This window comes from Equus caballus, chromosome 1, assembly GCF_041296265.1.
Source record: "Equus caballus isolate H_3958 breed thoroughbred chromosome 1, TB-T2T, whole genome shotgun sequence".
In the NCBI taxonomy this organism is placed as follows: Eukaryota; Metazoa; Chordata; class Mammalia; order Perissodactyla; family Equidae; genus Equus; species Equus caballus.
Window position 1 is genome coordinate 53,365,993 of NC_091684.1, and position 18,952 is coordinate 53,384,944.

Genomic DNA, 18,952 nt, shown 5'->3' on the forward strand with positions numbered 1-18,952 from the left:
TTTCTAAATAACTTATCTGGAGCTCTTTAGGGAAGATCTGAATATCATCTAGATTTTAGTTTCATTTTTTTTTTAAGGATAATTCAGATAAAATTTAAGTATGTCCTACCGATAGATCCAGATGCAGTAACATCATGTTAGGGAAACTGAAGGGTTGAATACAGACACTACATGGACAGCATAAACTTAAAAAATTTTTAAAGCTAAATATCTTTTGACTTTTTAGTTTTAAATTTTCTATCTTTAGTAGAAGGACAAGTTATTTTTTCACATAATGAAGATGTGAGAATGGGTGAATATATTTCCTTCATCCCAATGGAGTCTCCTTGCTTCCAGAAAAAAATATATGTATAAGAACAAAAACCTAGTCTATACTTTCACTACCATTCTTTCTCAGTAGACACACAAATCACTTTAACAAGTGCCTCATAGGTTTAGCCAGCCCAAGAGGAAGAGGATGGTACTGTATCTAACTAAGGAAAGAAAGAAAATGAGAGAATAAAACAAAATACACTCAATATCTGTTATTCTTTTGACTGCCCAGCTTATAAAACTTTCTTATGTTTGGGAAAACCCCTACCTGTTCAGGCAGTCTCTCTCTATAGAAACTGGAAAACACAGATACATTTCCAGATTCCTTACTAGCTGAGTGCTATCAATCAGACAAATCTGCCCCAGAATTTGAATCTGAAGCCAACAGGAAGAATCAAGGGACAAGTGAACTTGATGCTGGCAAGGGTACTAGAAGTAGAAGCATCTTTATCTGCTTTCCAGAGGCAGTGATGTTTCAACATCAGAAGAGTGATCATGTAATTTACTGTCCAAACTGGGAAACTTCTGAGAATGAAATGAACTCTTAATAATTACCAAGGAAAACCAAGATGTATGGCTACTATAAGCATCAATAGTATTGCTACAGGGCTTCTGTCCAACACAGAAGAACTTTTGTGGTTTGATTTTGCATGCTAGACTGGTTCCTGCATAACCACCAAGCATGGTTCTTAAGTCTTTCTGGGGATCCTGTATTCCAAAGTTCTTTATTCAGCTCCCCTTTCTGCTTAAAATTGCCTTAGTTGACCTTAGTTGGTTTCATTATTGCAACAAAGAACTCTGGTAAGAAGATCTACAATGAACTGGTTGGTGCCTGTTGAGCAAACAGGGCAGAATTAAATTCGGTTGCCTAAAGTTCTGCTTGCCATTCAAAACCACTAAATTAAATATGTTATAAAATCTATCCACCATATTTTCCAGTTCCCTCATATATAAAAAATATGAACTATTCCTCTACCGAATTTTTCTACTTTAGCATAGGAAAATACCATTGTTGTCTCAGTTTGTCTAAGAAAATAGATTTATAGTTAAAAGATATAATGGTCAAATGGAAAGATCTGTCTTTTTTGCAGTCAGCTGGAATGAGAGGAAAGGACAGCTAATTAGCTCTCATCTCTGCTACCACCTTGACGCTTCTATCCCTAGGTCGTTCCTCTTGGATGTTGGCCCAAAGTCGTACAATATGCTTTAAAGCCTGTCTGAACAGTATGCCGAGCACAGTGGTGCTGCTGACGTTGCTGTGACTCATTTTACACTTATCCCTCAGGCCCTTTATATTCAAAGTATCATCCCTTCTGTTATCCTGGTTTATTTCTCTGGGGGGGACGACTTCTCTGCTTTCTGGAGATGCATTTGTAGAAACTCACTTCACCCCTCCCCACCCCCCAAAAAAGAAAAAGTCATATAAATCTAGGATGCGCATGTACTAAGTTGTAAAGGAGCTTTAAATTAGTAGTTCTTAAAATTAATGAGCAAGAGAAATTAGTACGAGACCTATCCTAGTGTTCCTAAGAGAAGGATGCCTCTGGCCATAGTGAGCTAATGCGACTTAGGCACCCTCTCTGCCTCTTCTAAAATCCCTAAGAATAATTACCCCTATAATTTTCTTTTTCATGTGAGAAAAATGATAAGGCAGAGGAGTGCACAGGAAATACAATCAGAGAATAGTTTCCTCATCTGCCTAATGAGGCAGCTGAATTTAAACTTTTTCAGATCCCTTTTACCACAAATATTGTATAACTACATTTAATCATTTCACATTACAGGAAAGTATATCTTATAATTTAAAAATGCTTATAATCTTTGAAATAATAATAAAACAAAATTTACTTATGAACATGCACAACAACTTCTTTAAAACTCCAAACACATAAAACTTTAAGTCGTAATTTTATAACAAGTTGTTTTTCAATTAATGCTCATAAACACACCAGTATCCACCATACTATATAGTATCAATCTATTTTATGTAATAGTAGATCTAAAAATCACATGAAGAACAATGAGAGCTAGAAGACCTTGGTTTTATCTCTAACTGTACTACTCACATTAGCATTGTAATCTTGAACATATCAATCACATAACCTCCAACAGCCTGTAGAGTAATTTAAGGAGGACTGTTGAAAATAATGACACTGGACATTCTTGTCTTGTTCCCAGTGTCAGTGAAAAAGCATTCAATATTTCACTTAAATGTATTAAAAGCTGAAGATTTTGTGTCGATATTCTTTATTAGAATAAAGAGTTCCCTTTATTCCTAAGTTGCTGAACTTTTATTTTTTATTTTTTAATATTTATTTATTTATTTATTTAGAGGAAGATTAGCCCTGAGCTAACTACTGCCAGTCCTTCTTTTTGCTGCGGAAGACTGGCCCTGAGCTAACCTCCATGCCCATCTTCCTCCACTTTATACGTAGGACGCCTACCACAGCATGGCTTTTGCCAAGTGGTGCCATGTCCGCACCGGGATCTGAACCCACAAAGCCCGGGCCGCCAGGAAGCAGAATGTGCAAACTTAACCACTGCGCCACCTGGCCAGCCCCAAAAGCATGCCTCGAGCCAGCTAGGAGTTGAACCTAGAATCTTCTGGTCCGTAGTCAGACGCGTTATCCATTGCGCCACTGGCCCTGTGTTGCTGAATTTTTTTAAAAAATCATAAACAGGTATTGAATTTTATGAAAAGATGTTTCTGCTTCTATCAATTAGTTTTTCTCCTTTGTTCTGTTAACAAATTACGCTAATTTTTCAAATGTTAAACCAGCTTTAAATTTCTGAAATAAAACCATCTGTTCATGATGCATTATACTTTTTTATACATTATTAGATTGTAATGGGTAATCCTTTTTATGGTTTTTGTATCTATGTACATGCTATAAAGGCATACCTCATTTTACTGTGCTTCACTTTATCACGCTTCACAGATATTGTGTTTTTTATAAATTGAAGGTTTGTAGCAACCCTGCATCAAGCGTTATCAACCATTTTTCCAAAAGTATTTCCTTACTTTATGTTTCTGGGTCACATTTTGGTAATTCTCGCACTGCTTCAAACTTCTTCATTATTATTATATTTGTTATGGTGATCTTTGATCTTTGATGTTACGATCTTAATTGTTTTTGGGTGCCATGAACCACGTCCATATAAGATGGTGATTTTAATCAATAAATACTGTATATGTTCTGGCTGCTCCACTGACCAGTTGTTCCCCCACCTTTCTCCAGTGTCCTCTGGCCTCCCTACTCCCTGAGACACAACAATATTGAAACTAGGCCAATTAATAACATTACAGTGGGCTCTAAGTGTTAAAAGTGAAAGGAAGAGTCACATCTATCTCATTTTAAATAAAAAATCAGAACCTCTCACTTTAAATCAGAAATGATTAATTAAGCTTAGTAAAGAGGGCATGTCAAACGCTGAAACAGGCTGAAAGCTAGGCTCCTTGCATCAAGCAGTTAGCCAAGCTGTGAGTACAAAGGAAAAGTTTTTGAAGGAAATTAAAAACGCTACTCCAGTGAACATATAAACGATAAGAAAGTGAAACAGCCTTATTACTGACATGGAGAAAGTCTAGTGGTCTGGATAGGTTTAAGGAAAGAAGCCATCTTCATAACATAAAAGTGCAAAGTAAGGGCCGGCTTGGTGGTGTAGTGGTTAAGTTCACACATTCTGCTTCAGCGACCTGGGGTTCGCTGGTTCAGATCTCGGGTGTGGACGTGGCATCACTTAGCAAGCCATGGTGTGGTAGGCGTACACATACAAAGTAGAGGAGAATGGGCACGGATGTTAGCTCAGGGATAGTCTTCCTCAGCAAAAAGAGGGGCATTGGCAGCAGATGTTAGCTCAGGGCTAAGCTTCCTCAAAAAAAAAAAAGAGAAAAAAAAAGTGCAAAGTAAATCAGTAGAAGCTGCAGCAAGTTATCCAGAAGATCTAGCAAAGATAATTCATGAAGGTGGCTTCACTAAACAAGAGATTTTCAATGTAGATGAAACAGCCTGATATTGGGAGAAGATGCCATCTAGGACTTTCACAGCTAGAGAGGAGAAGTCAATACCTACCTTCAAAGGACAGGCTGACTCTCTTGTTAGGGACTAATGCAACTGGTGACTTGAAGTTGAAGCCAATGCTCATTTACTATTCTGAAAATTCTAGGGCCCCTAAGAATCATGCTAAATCTACTCTGCCTGTGCTCTATACATGGAACAACAAAGCCTGGATGACAGCACATCTGTTTACAACACAGTTTACTGAAGATTTTAAGCCCATTGTTGAGATCTACTGGTCAGAAAAAAATGATTCCTTTCAAATTACTGCTCGTTGACACTACCTGGTCACCCAAGAGCTCTGATGGAAATGTACAACGAGATTAATATTGTTTTCATGCCTGCTAACAACACAACATCTATTCTGCAGCTCATGGATCAAGCAGTAATTTCAAATTTCAAGTCTTGTTATTGAAGAAATACATTTAGTACAACTATAGCTGCCATAGATAGTGACTCCTCTGATGGATCTGGCAAAGTAAATTGAAGTAATTCTAGAAAGGATTCACCATTCTAGATGCCATTAAGAACATTTGTAATTCATGGGAAGAGGTCAAAACGTCAACATTAACGGGAGTCTGGAAGAAGGGGATTCCAATCCTCATGCATAACTTTGAGAGTTTCAAGACTTCAGTGGAGGAAGTAGTTGCAGATATGGCGGAAACAGCAAGAGAACTACAAGTGGTGCCTAAACGTGTAACTGAGGGATTGCTACAATCTCATGATAAAACTTTATTGGATGAGAAGTGGCTTCTTATGGATGAGCAAAAGTGGTGTCTTGAGGTGGAATCTGCTCCTGGTGAAGATGCTATGAAGATTATTGAAAAGCAGTGGGAGAGGTTGAGAGGATTCATTCCAATTTTGAAAGAAGGGGGTAAAATGCTATCAAACAGTATCGCATGCTACAGAGTAATCATTCATGAAAGGAAGAGTCAATCAATGCGGCAAAGAGTCAATCAACGTGGCAAACTTTATTGTTGTCTTATTTTAAGAAATTGCCACAGCCACCTCAACCTTTGGCCACCTGGGTCAGCAGCCATTAAGATCAAGGGAAGATCTTTCACCAGCAAAAAGATTACAACTCACTGAATGCTCAGATGTTGATGTGCATTTTTTAGCAATAAAGTATTTTTAAATTAAGGTAGGTACATTGTTTTTCTAGATATAATGCTAATGAACACTTAATAGACTATAGTGTAAACATAACTTTTATTTGCCTTGGGAAACCAAAACATTCACGTGACTCTCTTCATGGAGATATTCACTTTATTATAGTGGTCTGGAACCAAACATGCAATATCTCCAAGGTACGCCTGTATATTAGTCTACAATTTTCCCTTCCTATAGTATTATATTCAGGTTTTACCAATGTTAGGCTGGCTCATAAAAAGAACTGGAAAGGATTTTTTCTGTTTTTCTGTTCTCTAAAAGGCCCTGTGATATTTATTCTTAAACACGAAAAAAATTCACCCATAAAGCCAGGTGGGTCCAGAATTATCAAATGGAAAGCTTTGTGGGTTAAACTTCTTCACAGATAGAGGATTATTCAAATTTTCTATTTCATTTTGCATGTATTTTATTAACATCTCCTTTTTAAGAAATTTATCCATTTCACCTAAATTTTCAAATATTTTTTGGCATTAAGTTGTGCATAATAGCCTGCTATTGCCTTTTTAATATCTGTAGTAATAACCATTGTTTGGCTTTCAGATTTTTCACTTTGTATATTTGTGCCTTGTTTTACTTGCTTCTACTTTTATTATGTCCCTCATTCTACGTTCACTGGGGTTATTAATCTGCTGTTTGTTTTCCAGCATCTTGAAATAGAAAGTGATTTTCAACCTTCTTTTCCAATGCATAAATTAAGAGCTATAAATTTCCCTCTAACCACTGCTTTAACTGCCAACCACCAGTTGTGAAATGTGTTTTCATTTATTTCATAATATTTTCTAATATAAATTGTGATTTCTTCCTTGAACCACAGATTACTTAAAAATGTGTTGCTTAATTTCAAATTATTTGGTAGATTTTATGGTAAGCTCTGTGTTACCAATTTCTAGTGTAATTTCACTGTGGCCACAGAACTTACTCTGTAGGAATTCAATTCTTTGACATTTATGAGCTAATTTGGGAGAATTGCTTCATGGTCCAGTACATGAACTACCTTCCTAAGTGACAATGATGTATATTCTATACTTCTGGGGGTAGGGTGGGGAATGTTCTGTATTTGTTAACAAGGCCAAGCTGATTTAATAATGTTCTTCAATAACTACACTCTTACTCTTTTTTGTCCACGTGTATCATCAGTTTATGGAAGAGATATGTTAATGTGACTATGAATTTCTATCCATATCCTTTTACTTTTCAATTTCTGCATTAAACTCCTTGAAGCTAATCTTAATGCATATAAACTTAGTGTTGTTATGTCTTCTTATTGAATTAACCATTTTATCATTATGAAATGTCTGTCTAAATCTCTAGTAATTCTTTCCTTGAGTATTTATAGTATAATACCCATATAGCTACACTTTCTTTTAGTGAAGTCTTTGCATATAGTTTACCTTTTCCATCCTATTATTTTCAACCTCTTTCATAATTAAAGTATACCACCTCTTATAAACAGCACATAGTTGGATTTTGTTTTTTATCTAGTCTGCCTATCATTGGGTTTTTTTTTTTGTTGAGGAAGATTCGCCCAGAGCTAACATCTGTTGCCAGTCTTCCTCTTTTTTTCCCTGAGGAAAATTTGCCTTGAGCAAACATTTGCCAGTCTTCCTATATTGAGGAGGTGAGTTGCCACCACAGCATGGGCACCAATGAGTTGTGTAGGTCCATGCCCAGGAATCAAACCTGGGCCACCAAAGCAGAGTGCGCTAAACTTAACCACTAGGTCATGGGGCTGGCCCCACATCACTGGATTTTAATTGGATGGCTTAGTCCATTCCAATTGAATACAATGACTGGTACAGATGTGTTTATGTCTACCATCTGATTATTTATCTATTTATCCTATCTACTCTGTTTCTTTACTTCTTTTTTAATGTACTTTGGATTAATGTTTTATTATTCCATTTATTCTACTTTATTCACGTTTTAGTTATATATTTTTTAATAATTATTTTAGTGGTTACCCTACAGATTACAATATAATTCTAGAATTATTATTACCTACTTTAACTGACACTTTTTAATAATTTCTCAAATAATGCAACTTACACCAGTTTAATTCCACTAACCTACTCTGTCACCTATTGTGCTATTACTGTCATATATTTCACTTTTGTGATTTAAACTCTATAGACCACAGTAAATATTGTTTATAAAAGGCAATATTTAAAAATTTATCTACATTTTCTATTTTTATTCAACTATGTTTTGTTTTATAAAATGTCTATATTTACCTATAACTCCTCTGGCACTCTTCATTTCTTCCTGCACCTACTTGCTTTTATCTGGAATCATTTTCCTTCTGCTTGAACCACTTCTTTGACTGGTTTTTCCAGTGGCAGATCTGTTTTAGACTGTCTGAAATGTATTTATTTTGCTTCCTTTCTGAAAGATATTTTCACTGGATATAGAATTCTTTGTTGGCAATATTTTCTTTCAGTATACTAAACTTATCACTCCATTTCCTTTAAGCACTCACAGTTTCTCTTGACAATCAGCTCTTGACCTAATTGTTGACCAGGTTCAGTATTCTTTCAGTTCTTCCTTTTTGGGGTTTTTCTTCAAGAATTCTATATCACAGTCATGTTCATGCAGACTTCTGGAATGAATTTATATAACCTACATGGTCCACAAACTCTAACTGAGGGTTTCATATTATAGTTCTAATTGGAAAAAGCAAATGCCAATTCAATTCAGAAGTATCCCCAAAGATAATATCAATTAAAAAAAAAACTCACAAACACATAATGAAACAAAGCACCATAAGTCAATGTTAACACATATACATACACATACACACACACACACACACACACACACACACACACACACACGGCATCAGAGCTTAGACGGCACAGAATTAAGATAATTTTTGACTAAACATATAAAAAAGCCAGATCTAATAGCCATGAATAAAAGAGAAGGTGGGAAATATAGTGAGGAAAATAATACTTTAAAGAATAAGCAAACAATCTGTAAAACAACAACAAAACTGTTCAAAAGTTTTTAAATCTCATTAGATGGTTTCAATAATAGACAAGACAAAACAGAAGAGAATTATTATGAACAGGGGGGATATCTCCAGATAAATTATCCAAAATGTAGCCCAGAATGACAAAATAACAGTAATAGGAAGGAGAAGATAAGATAATTAGAATTAAAAGGTGTGACATTAGAGTTCTAGGAGAGCGTAGACAGACTGGGGAAAAAAATAAGCTCAAACAAGTCATGGCCAAAAACTTAACAGAAGGGTTCCAAAACTATAAACTTTAAATGTAGAAAGCCCAATCAATCTCAAACATAATGAATAAAACAAAATTTAAACTGAAATACAACACAGAGAAATTGAATGAATGTTCAGAAAAATTAAAGAGGAGTTTATAAAAATATCTAGAAAAAAAGAAAGAATACTAAAGAAAGAAAATCTAGCTGCAATCTTAAGCGAAGTTCAGTGGAATAGTATCTTCAATGTGTTAATAGAAAATGAACATCAACCTAGAATTCTAAGCACAGTAACCTTTGAGAATGAGGTGAAATAAAGAAACAAACAATAAAAACTGATTGTTTTCTTCACAATAGTCACTAAGGAAAATTCTAAAGGAATAACTGACTGGCATATGGAAATTATTTCAAATAGAAAGTGAAAATTACCAAAAGGAATATTGAGCATAGTCAATGGAAAATGTGAGAATAAATCTAAACAGACTATATAATATAGCAATAATAATGTCTAAACCTGAGGAAAGAAAACAAGATATAGTAAATATAATAGACAATGAGGCAATATAGGTTCAGAGGGCAGGGACTGGAGTTACAGAAGTAAAAAGACTAACTTTAGACTGAGTATGCATGTTAAAATAGCAAAGGTTTCTATTTAAAAAGTACACGTAAAGTACAAGATGCCCAAATAAGAAGGAAAACATAATGAAATAAAAATAACAAAAGGAGGGGGAAAATCAGTCTAAAAGAAGGCAAAAGCAGAAAGTTAAAACAAAAAATGCAGAGCAAAAAAAGAGGTTAGAAATAATTTCAAATATATTGGTTATTTTAATAAATACAGTGGTATAAGTTCTCAAGTTAAAAGATGAATCTTGTAAGACAGGAAATATTATCCACAAAATCCATCTATATATACATACTTAAAATTACAGAAATTCTGAATGCCAAAAGAGGCAAAAAGATGTATCAGCAAATAGTATCCAAAAGAAAGTTGTTTAATTTATATTAATATCAGACCTAACAGATTTCAAGGAGAAACGGGAGAGGAAGAGGATCATTTGTATAATGTGTTAGGAACATCTAACAATCCTAATTTTGTTCAAATTATAACCTTAGCTTCAAACTTTACTTTGAAACTCTGACAGAAAAACAAGGAGAACTTGATAAATTCACAATCATTGTATAAGATCACAATACATCATTTGAAACAATTGATGGATCAAGCAGACCATGAGCTGACTGTTAGGACAAAGGATAATTCTGAACAGCAAAATTAATGAGCTTGATTTAATGGATATATATAAGATACTGTACTTAATTATAAAGAATACACATTTTATCCCCAAGAACACATGAAACATTTATGAAAACTGACCATATACTAGGCCTAAACAAGTTTTGAAGTACTGGTATTATAAAGACCATATCTTCTGACCATAAGAATGTTAATTCAGTCAGTAAACAAAAATATAACTAAAAGAAGTATAGGTAAAGAAAATTTTAAGAATTGATTTGTATTTGAACTTACAAGTCAGAGAAAAATTTTAATGGAATTCAGGAAATATTTTACACTAATAATGAAAATATGTACCAACTTTGTGGGCATCAGTTCAAGCATTACTTACAATGAAATTCAGAGCTACACTGATTATATTAGAAAGGAAACACTCCAAATCAATTAGCTAAGTATTCAATTTAAGATCTAAGAACAAAGAAAATAATAAACTCATAGCATAAGAAAAGAAATAATTGGGGTTAGCCCCATGGCTGAATGGTCAAGTTCACACGCTCTGCTTCGGTAGCCCAGGGTTTCGCCGGTTCGGATCCTGGGTGCAGACATGGCATCGCTCATCAAGCCCTACTGAGATGGCATCCCACATGCCACAACTAGAAGGACCCACAACTAAAAATATACAACTATGTACTGGGGGGCTTTGGGGAGAAAAAGGAAAAATAAAATCTTAAAAAAAAGAATAATAAAACATAAGAACAAAACAAATGAGGGAAAAAATTACAATGGAGAGTATAAATAAAGCCAAACTGTGGTTCTTTGGAAAAGACTAATAGCACTGATGAACCTTGGACAAGGTAAATCGGGGGAGTGGGGTTAGGGGGAAGCCACAATGAACAACATTTGGAAGTAAAATACCTATTACAGACTGTAGGTCCTACAAACATGAAAAAGAAAACAGTATTATTAACAATCTTAAGCAAATAAACTTGAAAAATAGATAAAATGAACGCATCTCTCGAGAAACACCGTTTACCAGAGACAAAACCTTTATATTCCTACAGACATTAATAATAATTGAATCAGCTGGTAATCACCTGCCCCCAAAGAAAATACCAGGCTGAAAGAGCCCTACCATGCCTTCAAGGAACTTTTACTTCCAATCATTTTTTTTTTCCCCTGAGGAAGATTCACCCTGAGCTAACATCTGCTGCCAATCTTCCTCTTTTTGTATGTGAGCCACTGCCACAGCATGGCCACTGACAAATGAGTGGTATACATCCATGCTGGCCACCAAAGTGGAGCACACCAAACTTAACCACTACGCCACCAGGGCTCACTCTAATTCCAAACTTACAGATATCTTCCAAAATAAAAGGGGAGACTATTTCACAGCTCATCATATAAATCTTGCATAACATTCAGACCAAAAGCAAACATACAATGTATAAGAAAAAAATTGCAGGCCAACCTCACTCAGGAAAACCAATGCAAAAAATTCTAAAGAAAGTTATCAGCAATCCAAGGTCAACAATATATAAGAGATAATTCATAAGAACTAATTTAGATCAACCTAAGAAATTTAGGGATGACTACTAGTGGAAAACTTCATAAGTGTCTTACTTAACATAGTACAAAAGTAGGAAAAAAATATTATCATTAATGGATGCAGTATTCCATAAAATTCAACACCTATTCATGATAAAAAGAATCAGGCAAAACAAAAAGAGAACCTTCTTAACTTGATAAAGAACATCTATAGCAAAGACAAACTTTAATGATGACAAAGAAGCCCATAGTCACATCTAGAGAACCTTCTTAACTTGATAAAGAACATCTATAGCAAAGACAAACTTTAATGATGACAAAGAAGCCCATAGTCACATCTATTCACAACACTTGAATGGCAGGCCAAGTGAGGAAAGACAGGAAAAATTAATTTAAAAGATTAAAAAGAAAGGAATAATGCATTATTTACAGATGATATATTCCCTATGCTGAAAACTCCAATTAATAAGAAAATTTTCTAAGGCTGTTGGATACAAAAGTAAAAATTTAATTTCATTTAATTAACAATTGCATCTAACTATTGGAAAATAAAACTTTTTTCAAAAAGCATTATAAAGTATCTAGGAAAAAATGTAATGAAAGATATATAAGCCTATTATGTATAAAATTATTGAAAGACATTAAAGAATACTTAAGTAAATGCAGAAAATAGCACAAACCTGAAATGTGCTTGCCATATGACCCAGCAATTGCACTCTCAGGTACTTATCTCAGCCAAAAGATAACTTATGTTAATATAAAAACCTGTACATGAATGTTCACATCAGCTTTATCCATAATAGCAAAAAGCTGGAAACAATCCCAAATGTCCCTCAACAGGTGAATGATTAAACAAACTGTGGTACATCCATTCCATGGGAATATTACTCAGCAATAAATAGGAACAAACTACTGATGCCCAAAACAATTTGAAAGAAACTTAAAGGGGGGGAATTATGCTGAGTGAAAACGCCAATCTCCAAAGGTTAGATACAGTATGATTCCATTTATAAAATATTCCTGAAATTACAAAATTATAAAGATGGAAAATAGATTACTGGTGGCCAGGGGTTGGGAAGAGAGGTGGCCGTGGTTACAAAGGGTAGCATGAGGGATCTGTGATGGAATTACTCTTTATCTTGACTGTGGTGGTGGTCAAATGAATCTACACAGTGATGAAATTGCATACAACACAATATGTACACATGCATGTACACAAAGAGTGCATGTAAAACTGGTGAAATCTGAATAAAGTTAGCAACTGTATCAATGTCACTTCCTGGCTGGGATATCGTACCACAGCTGTACAAAATGTCACTACTGGGGGAAATTAGGTGCCTTGCTATGTTTCCCAGGGCCAGCCTCTTTCCCTTTCTGGGCCTCAGGCTCCCCACCTGTAGGAGGATTCTGATTCCTCTGGTTTCTCCTAGCCCTGCACATACAGAAGTGTTCTTCTAAGCTAAGTGAGAAGAAAACGCCTCATAGAATGCAGATGTACTGCAAAGATTCCACTGAAAAAAAGGGCAGAAATGAAACAGATTTAGGACACCCAGACTTTGTCCCCAAATCCCTGCCAGGCTAGTCAGGGCAGGAGAAGCAATCACATGGTCCTAGAGGCCAGTCATTCATGAACAAAGATAAAAATCAAAACCGATGTTAAAGAAAATAAGCAAATATTTGTAATATTTATATAAAATTCAAAAACATGCAGAATGAAACATTATTTAAGGATGCATCAGAGGTGGCAAAATAGGCATTTCACTGGAGGAAAGAGTGGGAGCTGCAATTGGAAAGGGGTATATTTGTGCTGATAATGTTATATTTCATAAGGTGGAATAATGGGTATTAACATGTTCTTATTTATATACGACATAGTTAATATGGCAGAAAAAAGACCATGAAATAGAAATGAGTTAGGCCAGTGAAATAAGAACGTAACAAAACAGGAGACGCAGTAAACCAGTGTAAGGTTACTGAGTAGTATAAAGAGTTCATGCTATTACTTCAAATCAAGACATTTACTATTAATGGAACAGAACTGAAATTCCAAAAACAGAGCAACACCTAAGTATCACTTGATTTTCAATAAAGATACCAAAGAAATTCAATAGAAAAATGGTAAGTTTTTTCAACAAATGGTGCTGGAAGAATTGAACATTCACATGCCAAGAACAAAAGAATTTCCACCTTTCCCTTGTACTATCTACAAAAATTAGCTGCTAATGTAGACCTACATGTAAAATCAAAAACTTCTGAAAGAAAATTCACATCACTTTGGGTTAGACAGAAAACTTCTGATGACACGAAAAGCAGAAACAAAGAAAGAAATAAAAAATCGAAAATTGATAAGTTGGACCTCATCAAAATTAAAAACATCTGATCTTCCAAATAAATTTAAAAAATGAAAAGATATAGGCTAAAAAATATCTCAAAATATATATGTGATAAACGACATGTATCTGGAATACATAAAGATCTTTTACAACCCAATAGAGCTCAACAAAAAAATGTGCAAAATCAATAATTCAAGACTGTCAAAGTCATGAAAAACAAGGTAAGACTGAGTCTTAGCCTGTGCAGGCTGTTATAACAAAAATACCACAAAGTTGGTAGCTTTTAAACAACAGAAATAAACCCAGATATGTATGGTCAATTATGACAAAGGAGGCAAAAATATATAATGGGGAAAGAATGGTATTGGGAAAAATGGCCAGCCACGTGCAAAAGAATGAAATGGACCACTATCTTACATCCTACACATAAATTAATTCAAAATAGATTAAAGATGTGAACATAGACTGGAAACTACAAAACTCTTAGAAGAAAACACAGGCAGTAAGTTCCTTGACATAAGTCTTAGCGATGATTTTTTGAATCTGACACAAAAGCAAAAATATACAAAAGTGGGACTACATCAAACTAAAAAGCTTCTGCACAGCAAAGGAAACCATCAACAAAATGAAAAGACAACACATTGAATGGAAGAAAATATGTGCAAATCATGTATCTGATAAGGGGCTAATATCTAAAATATATAAAGAACTCAGCAAAAAAAGAAACAATCTGATTAAAACATAAGAAGATCTGAATAGACACTTTTCCAAAGACATACAGATGGCCAACAGGTACATAAAAAGATGCTCAACATCACTAATCATCACCGAAATGCAAGTCAAAACCACAATGAGCTATCACTTCACACCTGTTAGAATGGATATTATCAAAAAGACAAGAAGCAAGAAGTGTTGATGAGGATGTGGAGAAAAGGGAACCCTTATGCACTGTTGGTGGGGAAGTTAATTGGTGCAGCCACTCTGGAAAACAGTATGGAAGTTCCTCAAAAAAAAATTAAAAATAGAACTACCATGTGATCCAGCAATTCCACTTGTGAGTGTCTGTCCGAAGAAAATGAAAACACAAACTTGAAAGGATAAATGCAGCCCCAACGTTCACTGCAGCACTATTTACAATAGCCAAGATATGGAAACAACCTAGGCGTCCACTGATGGATGAACGGACAAAGAAGTCATGGTATATATACAATAGAATATTATTCAGCCATAAAAAAAGAATGAAATCTTGCCATTTGTGACAACAATGTTTGGAGCTCAAGGGCATTATGCTAAGTGAAATAAGTCAAACAGAAAAAGACAAATACCATATGATCTCTCTTATATGTGGAATCTAAAAAACAAATACAAACAAACCAAAACACTAAGCTTACAGATACAGAGAATAGACTGGGGGTTGTCAGAAGCAGAGGATAGGGGAAAGGAGAAATGAGTGAACTTATTTTGTTTTGTTTTTAGTTTAAATAAATAAAATTTAAAAAATAAATAACTGAAATTTATTTCTCATAGTTAAAGATCAAGGTGTGGACACATTCAGTGTCTGGTGAGGGCCCATTTTCTGGTTCAGAAATGGCATCTTCTCACTATGTCCTCACATGGTAGAAGGGGAAGAGAGCTTCACAGGGCCACTTTTATAAGGACACTAATCCCACTGATAAGGGCAGAGCCTAACCTAATACCTTAATCAGCTCTCAAAGGCCGCACCTCCTCAACAACATATGATCATGTTGTTGGTTAGGATTGCAAAATATGAACTTTGGAGGATACAAACATTCAGCCCACAGCACTGAGAAACTCAAAAATCACAGGAGACTGGGGAAACTTGATAACTAAAGGCAATATGGTAGCCTGGACTGATCCTAAAACAGAAAGAGGACACCAGTGCAAAAACTGGTGAAATCTAAATAAACTCTGGAGTTAAGTTAATATAATGTATCAATGTCATTTCTCAGTTTTGACAAATATATCCTGGTACTATAAGATGTTAACAATGAGGGAAACTGGGTAAAGGGTATAAGGTAGAACTCTTTGTGCTAACTTGCAACTTTTCTGTAACTCTAAATTATTCAAAAATACAAAGTTTAGTTTTAAAAATGGGCAAAGATTTGTCAGATATTTTACAAAAATGATATATGAAAAGTAAATAAACACATGAAAATATGCTCATCATCAACAACCACAGTTTTTGGCACTCTGGCAATTTGTTACAAAGTTAAACATGCACTCAGACAACACAGCAATCCTACTCCTACATATTTATCCCAGAGAAATAAAAAAACATATCCATGCAAAGACTTGTACTGCAATGTTCATAGCAACTTTATTTATAATGGCCAAAGTACAAACAACCCAAATACGTCCATTATTTTGTGAATAGATAAATCAACTATGACGCATCCATAGACTGGAATGCTTTTTTAACAATATAAAGGAATGAACTATTGATACATAGAACATAAATGAATCTCAAAAGCATTATGCTAAATGGAAGAAGCCAGACATAAAGTTTCATATATACATATAACTCTATTTATATTACATTTTGGAAAAGGGAAAACCACAGGGATAGAAATCAGATCAGTGGGTGCTGGGATCTGAAGGTCTGGTAAGGGGGTTGACTATGATGGTCATGAGGGAACTTTTTGGGGTGACGAAAACATTTTATGCCAAAACTTATCCAATTCTACAATTAAATGGGGTGAATTTTACTGAATGTTAATTACATATCCATAATAATAAAAATAAAGGGCACATTTTAAATGCCAAAACAAACAACAAAAAGATATTTACTGAATATCTACCAAATGCCAAACACTGTAATAGGCTCATAGGATAATAAAGATGATGCCTATTTGTAGAGAAGGATGAAATGAGGAAAAAAAAGTTAACACATAGTGTTCTCCAACATCTAACCTCTATACGTCTCGCCCCTTACTAACAATTCAGACCTCATCTACTTCTCAGTCTTTTCTTGATCACCTAAATAAAAGACAGTATCATCTTGAGTCAAAAAGGCAGAATGAACCTAGTGGAAAAGAAGAGAATATATAAGGATGGGGGTTAGAAGAGAACATGGAGGACTATATTTGGGATTAATTTGAGTCTGTTTTCAAAAGATAAAAGCGTTTTACAAAACAGTGTCCTGACATAGAAAGCAAACCTACAAATGGAAGGGGTGGGGAAAAGGTTTTGTTTTACAAAAAAGCTTACTGCACATTACACATGCAATCTACTTATGATATTTTCTTACGAAGCTACAGGAAAAATAAAAATAAATTGCCCTGGGGCTGGCCCCGTGGCCGAGTGGTTAAGTTTGTGCACTCCACTGCAGGTGGTCCAGTGTTTCGTTGGTTTGAATCCTGGGCGCGGATATGGCACTGCTCATCAAACCACGCTGAGGCGGCGTCCCACATGCCACAACTAGAAGGACCCACAAGGAAGAATATACAACTATGTACCGGGGGGCTTTGGGGAGAAAAAGGAAAAAAAATAAAATCTTTAAAAAAAAAAAGTCTAACAGGCTTATCTTTAAAAAAAATAAATAAATAAATTGCCCTATTCTGAGACAATCAGAACAATAGAGAGATGCCACGCATGCCACTGGGGTACAAAATAAGGAGACCTGACATACCTTAACCCTGACAGGAGACAGCTCGGATCTGAATCTTGAAGAATTGGGCTATTCCAAGTTGTTCAATTCTCTCTTGATCTTTTGAACTCAAAGACTGTAATTATTCACCTTCAATTTGAAGTACTGTGACTATTTGATTCAGAGGTTTTAAGTACCAGTTTGTTTCTTCCAGCTAGTCACTTGGGGAATGGGAATGAGTTTCTGCAGTACAAATGCTTATACAATCACAAATAAATTTTGAAATATAAACAACACAAAGTACTTCTGATTACAAATAACAGAAAAATAGCTTGAGGATAAAAGCAGAATTGTAAGATTACACAGATATCTCAGAAACCAAAAAGCAAGAAAAGATTAGGTTCTCACAAGGGTACACCTACACCAGAAAGTTGTTAAGAAGCATAACCATTCTCTTCATCTCTTTCTCATTGCTGCTTCTTTTTGTATGTCTGAGGCTTCATTTCTAGGGACTAACTAAAACTTAAGAACTTTTGTATGTGTACCTACTCAAAGAGGGCCACTCATATTACTCCAAACTTACCTGTTATTCAGTTTGGCACTATATATAGGGTAGGTGTCAATCCTTGATCCAATCACAAAGACTGGAGAACGAATGATGCAGGATTCTGGAGTACAAAAGTAAGTCATCAGGGTTCTTTGAAGGTGGAAGGAGGCAGGGCTCAGACAACATGTGTTATTTTCAACAAAGAAGATAATTTTCAGCATATTCGAAAAATACTATAAATGCATTTGGCATTTTGGGGTCTGGTATATATTATACAGGCAGATTATCATATGTAATTAGTGTTTCTATACGTTAAATGAAACATATATTAAATTGTTGAAAAGAAAAAATTACTATTTTTTGGTTTGTATTACATGGAATACCAACTAAATAGCTCAAGGAATACACTTATTTTCTGACTTTCAAAGACACTTTCTATGGCATTATATTTAAGGTAACTACCAATGTCTGCAATCAATCAATTTTTGCTTTGTTCTGATAATTAACAGGGATGGTCTGATGCAGCAATGCAATTATCTAGCGTTAGCTGGCTCTTATGAAAACCTGCTGTAATTTTGTGTTTTCCTAAATAGGAAGAGAAGACTTAAGGCACTGAAAGCAACTGTTAGATTTGCCAATTAGACTAAAGGAAAGACACAGAGCATTTAAATTTGAATCAAATTTCCCCCAAAGATCCATTTGGCTTATCCAGATTTGAATTGAACTGAATTGATATAAACATTTCTACCAGTTTTAAGTTCTTAAGGTTTCTGTTTAAGTTTATTCCACATCAAAGTTTCTTTTAAATCAGTGGTTCTCAAACTTAACTGCACATTACAATCACCTGGATAGCTTTTAAGCTGCTGCTCAAGTCTCAATTCAGATGGCTTAAATCAACCCTTGGACCTAGGCATCAATGTCCAAGGATTG

General features: G+C 34.9%; 1 protein-coding gene and 1 non-coding gene across 10 annotated transcripts in view; both read right to left on the bottom strand.

The window, feature by feature from the left end:
* The window catches only part of JMJD1C (jumonji domain containing 1C), a 346,762-nt gene that overhangs the window by 132,634 nt on the left and 195,176 nt on the right, over positions 1-18,952 (bottom strand). Inside the window, exon 1 of one of the 9 annotated variants that reach the window (XM_023643824.2) lies at positions 18,059-18,143. The exons of 7 other annotated variants lie outside the window; for them this stretch is intronic. The gene's annotated coding sequence lies outside the window, so the exon portion shown is untranslated. Of the gene's footprint in view, positions 1-17,517; positions 17,934-18,058; positions 18,144-18,952 lie in introns of those variants that run through there. One more of the 9 variants, XM_070225700.1, reaches the window with a different exon arrangement.
* On the bottom strand, positions 2,886-2,958 carry TRNAR-ACG (transfer RNA arginine (anticodon ACG)). The gene has a single exon. It is a non-coding gene; the product is annotated as a tRNA-Arg (tRNA).